Source organism: Kogia breviceps (genome assembly GCF_026419965.1).
Source record: "Kogia breviceps isolate mKogBre1 chromosome 20 unlocalized genomic scaffold, mKogBre1 haplotype 1 SUPER_20_unloc_16, whole genome shotgun sequence".
Classification (NCBI taxonomy): Eukaryota; Metazoa; Chordata; class Mammalia; order Artiodactyla; family Physeteridae; genus Kogia; species Kogia breviceps.
Window position 1 is genome coordinate 10846 of NW_026711567.1, and position 9155 is coordinate 20000.

Here is a 9155-nt window from a genome sequence, read left to right on the forward strand (position 1 = left end):
ACACAGACACAGACACAGACACAGACACACACACACACACACACACACGCGCGCGCACACACACACACACACACACGAGGCTCGCGGGAGTAAAAGAAGATGAACTTTTCCTCTGTTGACACCCACCCACGACTATACCTAGTTGTCCCAAGACGAGAAGCTCAGCTGTACATTGAACCCTTATCTGTTCCTGTGCTTTCTTGCCGAACATTCTCATGCGCTTCTTTCCCCTCGTGGAAGCACTTGGTATTCCCCACAGGTAGCCACCGTGGAACCAGCTGCTGATGATCCAAGAATTTGGAGGATTTCTGGAAATGATCAGTGATCCCGAGACAAACTCTCCCTTTCGTGATCCAAGCAACTCGGGGGGTGGGGGGGTGGGGCTGCCTCTCACCCCCACCCCACCCACCGCCTTCTCCCTTGTGTACAAGCTATCTCTTTTAATTTAAAAAAAAAAAAAAAAAAAAAAAAAAGTTTTGCCGTGCTAGCCTTAGAAGCCTTGTGGAAACGACCTTCATTTTTCTGGTACTGCTGTGCCAGAATCTGGAAAGGGCCTGGTAACAGGTACTGTATGTCTGTAGCTCCCTTCTAGAGCTGGCCTGTTTCTGCGTAGGGATCCGAGTGCCACAATGAACTTGTGAGAGAGCTCTCTTGAATGGCTTAGAAGGGAGCACTCCGGAATTCAGTCCACTAGAAAGGGAAGGGACCCAAAGGTTTTAGGCAAGTTCACGTGGTGATCTAGGCTGAACCCTTCAGCCGAGAATAGCCAAGGTCAAGGTATGGGTTTTATGAAACTAGGCACGTCTTTAGCGTGATCAGCGTTCGAGGTCATCCTTTCCTTCTATCTACGTCGACCCCAAATCCAGTAAGTTCACGGGAGTGAACCAGATTCGTCGGCAAGAAAAAGAACTTGGGGATGATGGCTGACATCATCGTCTGAAGTCTCAGGAAGTGTTCACGGGCCATCTCGTCGTCATGGGATCTCGAACAAGTGATGTCGATAGCTCTAGGTGCAGGAACTCCTTAAGAAGCGTTATGTTTTGTGGTATGTCTACTTAAAAACAGTCTCGCCCAGACCTTTTGGGTCACTTTAGAAACTTCAGAGTTGGCATAAGTGGAATGATGGGGAATTCGTGGAATGTCTGGATCCTTTCCAAAGATAACCTATGGAAACGTTCGTTCATGGCTCGACAAGTCTCAGTGGACCTACTTCTGTCTCCTTATTACAGAAAGACTAAAGATGTTTCGATGTATGAGTCCACACCTCTGGCATCACTCTGGGGAAAAGAAAACATTTTTAAAAAGTGACACTGTGTGAAAATGTATGCTGGTGAAATGGAATCATCCCTTTGCCAGTCCAGAATCACTGGTGTCACAGACGCCGTTCACCCTGGCTTCCTAGTTCCTGTTCATGACCGATTCAGGTTTCTGAGGGTTCCGAATTCTGATTGTCCTTTTCTTGTTTTCTTCTCCATTCGTGTCTCAAAGAACTTTACGTTCCAAAAATATTTTTTAACCTACCAAATCATAGATTGTCCGTTTGTCACAAAAACTTTTAGGTTGAGAGATCTTTTCTTTCTTCCTTCCTTCCTTCCTTCCTTCCTTCCTTCCTTCCTTCCTTCCTTCCTTCCTTCCTTCCTTCCTTCCTTCCTTCGTCCCTCCCTCCCTCCCTCTCCTCTCCTCTCCTCTTGTCTCCTCTCCTCTCCTCTCCTTCCTCTCTCTCTCTCTCTCTCTCTCTCTCTCCTCTTTCTTTCTTTCTTTCTTTCTTTCTTTCTTTCTTTCTTTCTTTCTTTCTTTCTTTCTTTCTTTCTTTCTTTCTTTCTTTCTTTCTTTCTTTCTTTCTTTCTTTCTTTCTTTCTTTCTTTCTTTTTCTTTCTTTCTTTCTATCCCCCAAGTCTGTGCGTTGTGTTTCTTTCACTTTGTTCTGTTCCTAGGTACTAGGGATTTCTTTTAAATTCCATTAGCTTAAATAAGGGGCTTTGCATTTTTTGGCGAAAGCACCAGAAATGTATTTTCTCATTGAGTGTCGGAATGTTGTTTGCCGTGGATGAGGCAGGCTCTCCTTCTGCCAGATGACTGACGATTGGATGGAGGACAAGAGTACACGTGAGTAGGATCACGAACACTTACTGACGTTTCAGAGGACCTTAAATGAAAAACAGAGAAGCCTAGCCTCCCCCCTCCCCGCCCTGTAAAATTCGTCTGAAGTGGAGAGAAGACCTTGTTAAAAAATCATTTTGCTTTTCGTTCGATCCACATGGTGCGTGGATTTCCTAGCAGAAACTTAAGCGAGGTGTGTGTTCATCATTCAGCAGAATTCTAATTCTCTAGTTCTAAGGAAAACTACTCCAACGCTTGAGGAAGTCACCTTCCCGTGCAATCCTTAGGGAAAGCTCCCACCAAATTTAAGGATAGGAAATTTGGTTTGTAAACAAACGAGAGTCTTCATTTGGCGACCTTTGGTAGAAGTGGGGTGGGGGGGTTGTCTCACTTTCCATGGTTCCACTGTGCACACATGTCAATGACTAGGTGAAATCGCACCAAGAGCCTAACTACGTGTTTCAAATGTCAGTTTCCGCGATGGATGAACGGTAGCTGCGTCAAGTTCAAAGTCTGCTGCTTCCCGTTCGGTCTGCAGTGACTCCACCGATAACAAACGTGCGTGCCCCGTGTCCGGGGACCGATCCTCTTTCAGAGCCTGTCGGTGATTGCCTGGCGTGTATGTGTCTGTTTCCCAGGTCACACGCAGTGTGTCGTTGTGTTGCCCCCCGCCCCGGTCTGGTCTCCCCCGTCCATGGAAAATAAAAAGAAAGAATTGCCCGGGAACGACGAAAGTGCGGCTAAGAAACCCAAAATGATGACGCTGGGAGTCATCACTTGGATGGGGTTAGGAGACACCTGGGCATGCCTAGGACAACGCTGCCACCGTGTGAGAGACCAGCGCAAGGAGAGCTGAAGAAAACAAAGAAAAAAAAGGAGGAGGAGGAAGGGGAGGAGGAGGAGGAGGAGGAGGAGGAGGAGGAGGAGGAGGAGGAGGAAGAGGGTGGGGGGCGGGCGGGGGTGCGGGTGGGGGGAGGACAGGCTGAAGATGTCTCCAGGCGATGACGTTGGTGAAACCGTTCCCATTCAGAAAAGCACTTCCAGAGAAGAGAGTTCAGGACCCAGAGGGCACAAAGGGTTATCGTGTTGGAGGCTGATCTTCAGTTAGGGGAATAACAAGCAAACACACAAAACCTAGGACTGCTTATCCAGATGTAGAAAAGATACCACGCCAAGAAGGCAGGCAGGAGAGCAATGTTGAAGATTGCTGTTCCTAGGACCTTCCAAAATGAATCGGAGGCTTTCATGGCATGCTTTCTTTGACGGTCCACCACTCAATAAATCGTACTTTGGCTCTCTTTTTATTTCTCTACCTTTTAAATGGTGAGCGAGTAAGAGAGTTTTAAAATGTTTTGATAGGATTTTTTTTTTTTTTTTTTTTTTTTTTTTTTTTTTTTGTGGTACGCGGGCCTCTCACTGTTGTGGCCTCTCCCATTGCGGAGCACAGGCTCCGGACGCGCAGGCCCAGCGGCCATGGCTCACGGGCCCAGCCGCTCCGCGGCATGTGGGATCTTCCCGGACCAGGGCACGAACCCGTGTCCCCTGCATCGGCAGGCGGACTCTCAACCACTGCGCCACCAGGGAAGCCCCCTGATAGGATTTTTGAATGTCGTGGGAGAACGGTATTTTCCCCCCGTGGATGAACAAGATTGCTTTTTCGAGCTTCACCTTTCACGGTCATTTTAGGGTCCTGAACTGCCCTGCCAAGTGAGCCCTGTGTGTCGCTGTGTCCCTTCAGAAGGGTTGGTGCTTGATGACATCATGATATCGAAATCTTGATGGTTGACTTACAGGACCACTGTTGGGAGTTTGTTTGTCGTCTTAATCTTCCTTACCTACTGCACTCACGTGACTGTCCACTCTTTGTCTCACTTCTCTCTCCGCACCCCCACCCCCCACCCCCCACCCCCCACCCGGTCCTTCTCTCATAGATATAGACGTACGGGCACAGAGAGCGCTAACAGTGCGTCCGTACCTATCTCTACATCGTTACAGGTGTTGGTACAGATAGACATGTACATGTCGTCTTTACCCCCTCCGTGGGCACTTAGTGGAGTTGCTGGGTCGCATGGTAGTTTTCTGTGCAGTGTTTTGAGGGACTTCCTTTCTGTTTTCCATACTGCTGTCTTTTGTCGGAGAGCCGTTCTCTCACCCGCCGGGTGACATCTCTGAGTCCTCCCTCCGGCGTGCCACGGTGGTGGTGGTCTCTCTCAGCTTGAAAAATACGTGTTGGATCGGGAGGAAGGAGGCACTTTTTCTGCTTGTACGAACTTGCTGTCGCAACTCCAGATCCTGTGCCTGTCCGAATATCTTCGTCCAGAGAGATGCGTGTGTGCGCTTTTTTCGTTGCCCCGTTGGATTCTTTCACTAAAAGAGGTTTTCTGTTTTATTTCTGTTTGTTTTGTTGTTGTGTTTTGTTTGTTTGGTTTTTACTAAGAAAGTTGTGTTCTTTCTTTCTTTCTTTTTTCTTTTTTTCTTTTTTTCTCTTCTTCTTTTTTTTCTCTAATGAAAATGTTCTGTTCTGGCCTCCTGCCCACTTTTCTCACTGGGTCGCTTGTTTTCTGGAGGCTGAATTGTGTGAGGTCTTGGTCTGTTTTGGATAGGCTCCCCTGACGGGATGTGCTTGGGCTTGTCCTAGGCCTTTATACGTCCACGTCCACGTATACGTATGCCACAAGCGTACGTAATGTGTGTACGTATGCGATACGTGCACGCTTTTCTCTTTGTTTTAAAGGCCAGAGAAGTTCTACAGCTTGACTTCTTGGTTGGTATGGTTTGGTGTGGTCCTGGTGGGACTACGGTTCGCTGTCAGTACTCACCGCACTCCACACACACACGCACGCACGCACACGCACACACACGCTCACACACACTCGCACTCAGAGTGTTGCCTTGTGTCGACGTACCGGAACTCAGTTTCTTTAGTGGATGGCTATTGACTCCACCCTCGCCCCCTCCCCCCCAGCCGCCCGCATTCCCCCAACCCCCGCCTCACCCGCCCCCACCCCCCCCACCCCCGCCCGGCCCGTGATGGATCGTGGTCAGTCCGTTATGAAATCCATGTTCTCGTGACCGCAAGTGCATTTTCCCCACCCTCGCAGCACCCATGTGTTGTCTTTGGACGAATTCCTGCGTTGTTCCCTGAGCGCTTGCCTGGTTTCGGTTTGCCAGTCCCCGACTTCCGTCCCTCTCTCTCTCCCTCCCTCCCTCCCTCCGTCCGTCCCTCCGTCCTTACATCCGTCCCTCCGTCCCTCCGTCCCTCCATCCGTCCCTCCCTCCTTCCCTCTCTCCCTCCCTCCCTCCCTCCCTCCCTCCCTCCCTCCCTCCCTCCCCCCCCCCCCGTCCGGGCAGCCGGGGATCTTGCTCGTGCCCCTCTGGGCAACCCGTGCCGGGCGCCCCGGGCCCCGCCGGCGTCTCCGCGGGATTTCCCCCCGCCCAGGAATCGCGTTGGGGAGCGCGTCTCCTCCGAGACAGCCTCCCGGCGACATCTCCCCGGCTTCCCCCGCCCCCCACCCCCCCACCCCCGTCTGCTGCCCGGGTCGCACCGTGTCGTGTCGTGCCGACCGGGGAGCTAGCTCCGAGATGGACGACACGGGGCCGCCGCGCCAGACGCCCGCCGCCTCGTCCCGGGCTGAGCTCGGGCGTTTGGGCGGCCCGGCGCTGCCGCCGCGTCCTCGGTGGCCGGCCGGCGACAGGGATCCGGCCCGGGGACGTTGGAGCCGGTTGTCGGGAGCCACCTGGCGGCCGCTTTTATATTGTCCCTTGTCTCTGGAGCTTCGGCGACCTTCGTGAGGGCTGTGAGTCGGCCGCCGGGCCCGAGGCAGAGTTCCGGCAGCCAGGCGACGCTGGTGGCCACTGTCCCGGTGGCGCCCAGGCGTGGGCGCCTCCTGCTGTCGCTTGAGATTGGGCGTGCAGGTCTATGAGGGTGTGACCGTCGCCGCGCTCTCGAGCCGCTCTGGGGGACCGCCTGGCCCGGTCGACCAGCATCCGTCCGCTCCCCTCCGGCCGCGGGGACCGACCCGGCCACCCGACACGACCTGGGCCGGGCCGCCGCGGTGGGAAGGGAGAGGGTCTTCCGCGCCCTCCGGAGCGCCTGCGGATGGGCGGTCGGTCGGGCTTTCTCCTGGCTCACCCTTTGGAGCGTTCATTCCCCGACCCCCCCACCCTCCCTTCCTCTCTTCCGCGGTCCCCACAGCGCCCCGCTCCGGAAGGTGGGGGACCGGCCCGGGCCCGTGCGTTTAGGTTAGGCCGGTGGCGGGCGCGACGGGCTCGGTGGCGGGCGCGCGTGGGGCCCCTCCCGGTGGTCGGATTCTTTCTCACCGATGTTTGGCCGAGTCGGACTCGGGAGGTGGGGACCGGCCTGGGCCGCGAGGGGTGACCCGGAGAGACCGGCCCGGGCCCGGGCCCGGGCCCGGGTGCGGTCCCTCCCTCGTGGGCTCTGGTCGCCTGGGAGGCGCCTCCCGGGGCAAAATGTTTCCAAGTGCCCCTGGGTCCGTGGACGTGGACGGACCGGGCCTTGCTCGCGCGGGTGGCCGGGGAGGGCGCACCCGGCCCTTCAGCGTGCCCACGGGGGGTCCTGGTCGGCGGACTTTGAGTTTTTTCTCACCCTCCCTCCCCCGCCCCCTCTCCTCCACCCGCCGCGAGTCCCGGCCGGGGTGGGGGTGGGGACCGGCCCGCCCGAGCCGTCCTGGGTGGCCCGGATAGGGCGGCCCGGGCCCGGGCGCGGTCCCCCGTGGGGCCCGCTCGTCGGAGACGGCCGAGTGAGATATTTCTTTTCCTTTCACCAAGTCTTGGCCCGGAGACTCGGAGGGACCGGTACCTGCCCGTGCGGGTGAACCGGGGAGGGCGACCCGGCTCGCGGCCCTCTCCCACGTTTGCCCGCCCCGCTTGGCCCGCCCCCCCTCCCCCCCCCACCCCCCCCCCCACTCCCCCCAAGCTCCTCGGGTCGACCAGATGGCCCCGAGAGCTCCGGGGCTGGTGTGGATGGGGAAGTGTTGGGGACAGGCGGCCGGACCGAGGTCCCGGGGACCCCCCCTGCGACGCGTGCGTGGGCCCCGCTGCCGGGCGCCGTGATTTTTTTCGCCCGAAATGGGCCTTTTTTGCCACCAGATAGGTGCTGACACGGTCTTCTCTGGCGTCTGTCGCTGAGGACTTTGGGAGTCTGGACGCGCGCAGGGTTCTGGGCTTTGGATCGCCGTCTGGTGGCCGAGCCGACCCTCGCCACTTGAGCCGCCCGCCTGGGCCTGCGCGCCGGCTCTCGTGTGTGCGTCCGGCTGACCCGACCCGCGGTGCCGCCTCCGGTCTCTGGCTCACCCGAGGGCGGCGGGGCGGCGGGGCGTTGGGTCTTCTACCCCGTGTGACTCCCCTCCCCGCCGCAGGCACCCGGTGGTGGCTGAGACGACGACCCCACCCCGCAGGCTCCGTGCCACGTGTCAGGCGTTCTCCTCACTCGCGGGGTCGTCGGCCACTTTTGCCTGAGAGGAAAAAAAAAAAAAAAAAAAAGAAAGAGGGGGTTTGGGGTGCCGCCGGTGAGGCCGAAGCAGGCTCCTCTGGTGATGGTCCTCGCTGTGTGTGCCCCTCCCCTTCGGGGCCGGGTGGTCCCTGGCTCTCTGGCATGACTGATCGATGTGGTGATGTCGCGCTCTCCTGGGCCGGGCCTTAAGGTCGCGCCAGACGAGGGACGGACGTTCTTGGCGAACGGGACCGCTCTTCTCGTTCTGTCCGCGGGCCTCCCCGCCTCTCTCCTCACGCTCTCCCGGCCTGTCGAGGGGTGTGGGGAAGGGCAGGGGTGGTGGTCCCCGGCCCTGACCTTCGGCCTCCCGCCCCCTGCCTCACGGCGTGGGTGGCGGGGCCGTGGTCCTCGGACGCAGCAGACGCTCTCGCTTCGCCTCCTTGGCGTGTTGCCCCCGTGGGCGGTCCTCCCCGCGTTGGTGGGGGGGTGCCGTCCCGCCGCTGCGCCGCGCGCCCCTGCCGGCGCGTGAGCGTGCCTCGTTCGATCCTCTGTGGTGCCCCTGGAGCGCTCCAGGTCGTCCCTCAGGTGCCCGAGGCCGAGCGGTGGTGTCGTTCCCTTCTCCCAGCGTGCTCCTCGGGGTCCCCGCCGCCGCGGTGGTGCGTCCCGTGAGTGGCTCTCTTGGGGGGGTCGAGACGGTAAGGGAGGCGTGCCTCTGTTTTCCCTCCCTCGGTTGGGGGAAACAGGGGCCGCCTCGTCGCGGTCGTCCTCCCACGGTGTTGCTGTGGCACGGGGGGACTGACTCGGGCCAGGCGAGCGTCCGCGTGTGCCCACCCTCCCCCCCCACGTGTGTGTGTGTTTGTGGCGGTCGGGGGGGAGGGGGTCGCACGCGGGCGTGGGTGGCGAGCGCGTTGGGCCGGGGCCTGTGAGAGAAGGGGGTCTTTCCGCCCCTCTCGGGCGTGCTCCCTCCTCTCGGGGCCCCCGATGGACGGGCCTGGGGGCGGCGGAGGTTGTGCCCCCGGCTGTGGCCGCGAACGCTCCTCTGGGCCTCGTGCTTACCCATACCGCAGACCCCTCTCCCAAACCCCGCCCAGTCGTGGACTTTGGCGGCTCGTGGAGCGCCTCCGTGGGCGGGCCCGAAGGGGAGACGATGGGTTGGGGGGACGACGCCCCCTCGGTGAGGAAACCTTCTCTAGCGATCCGAGAGGGAGCCTTGGGGTACCGGACCCCCCAGCCGCTGCCCCTCCCGCGCGTGCAGTGGCCACGGTGTTGGCGACTGCCAGAGCACGTGGGCGGAGCCCCTCGCCTTCGCGGCGGGAGGGTTCTCTGCGCCGGCCCCGCGGTGGGGCCGGGCGCCGCTCTTTGCCTACCGCGGCCCGCGCCTCCCCCCCTCTGAGTCGGGGGAGGGTCCCGCCAAGGCCGGGCGTCCGGCGCGGGGCCGCGCGTGCGCGTGCGTGCGCGTGCGCGTGCGGTGACACACCCCCCTCTCGGTGGCGAGGCCGAGGGGGGCGGGCGGGGACGCCCGGGCGTCCCGACGACTCCCTAGTCCCGCAGCCGCGAGGAGCCCGTCGCGCCTGCCCTCGCCGCGAGTCGGCAGCCGGTGGCG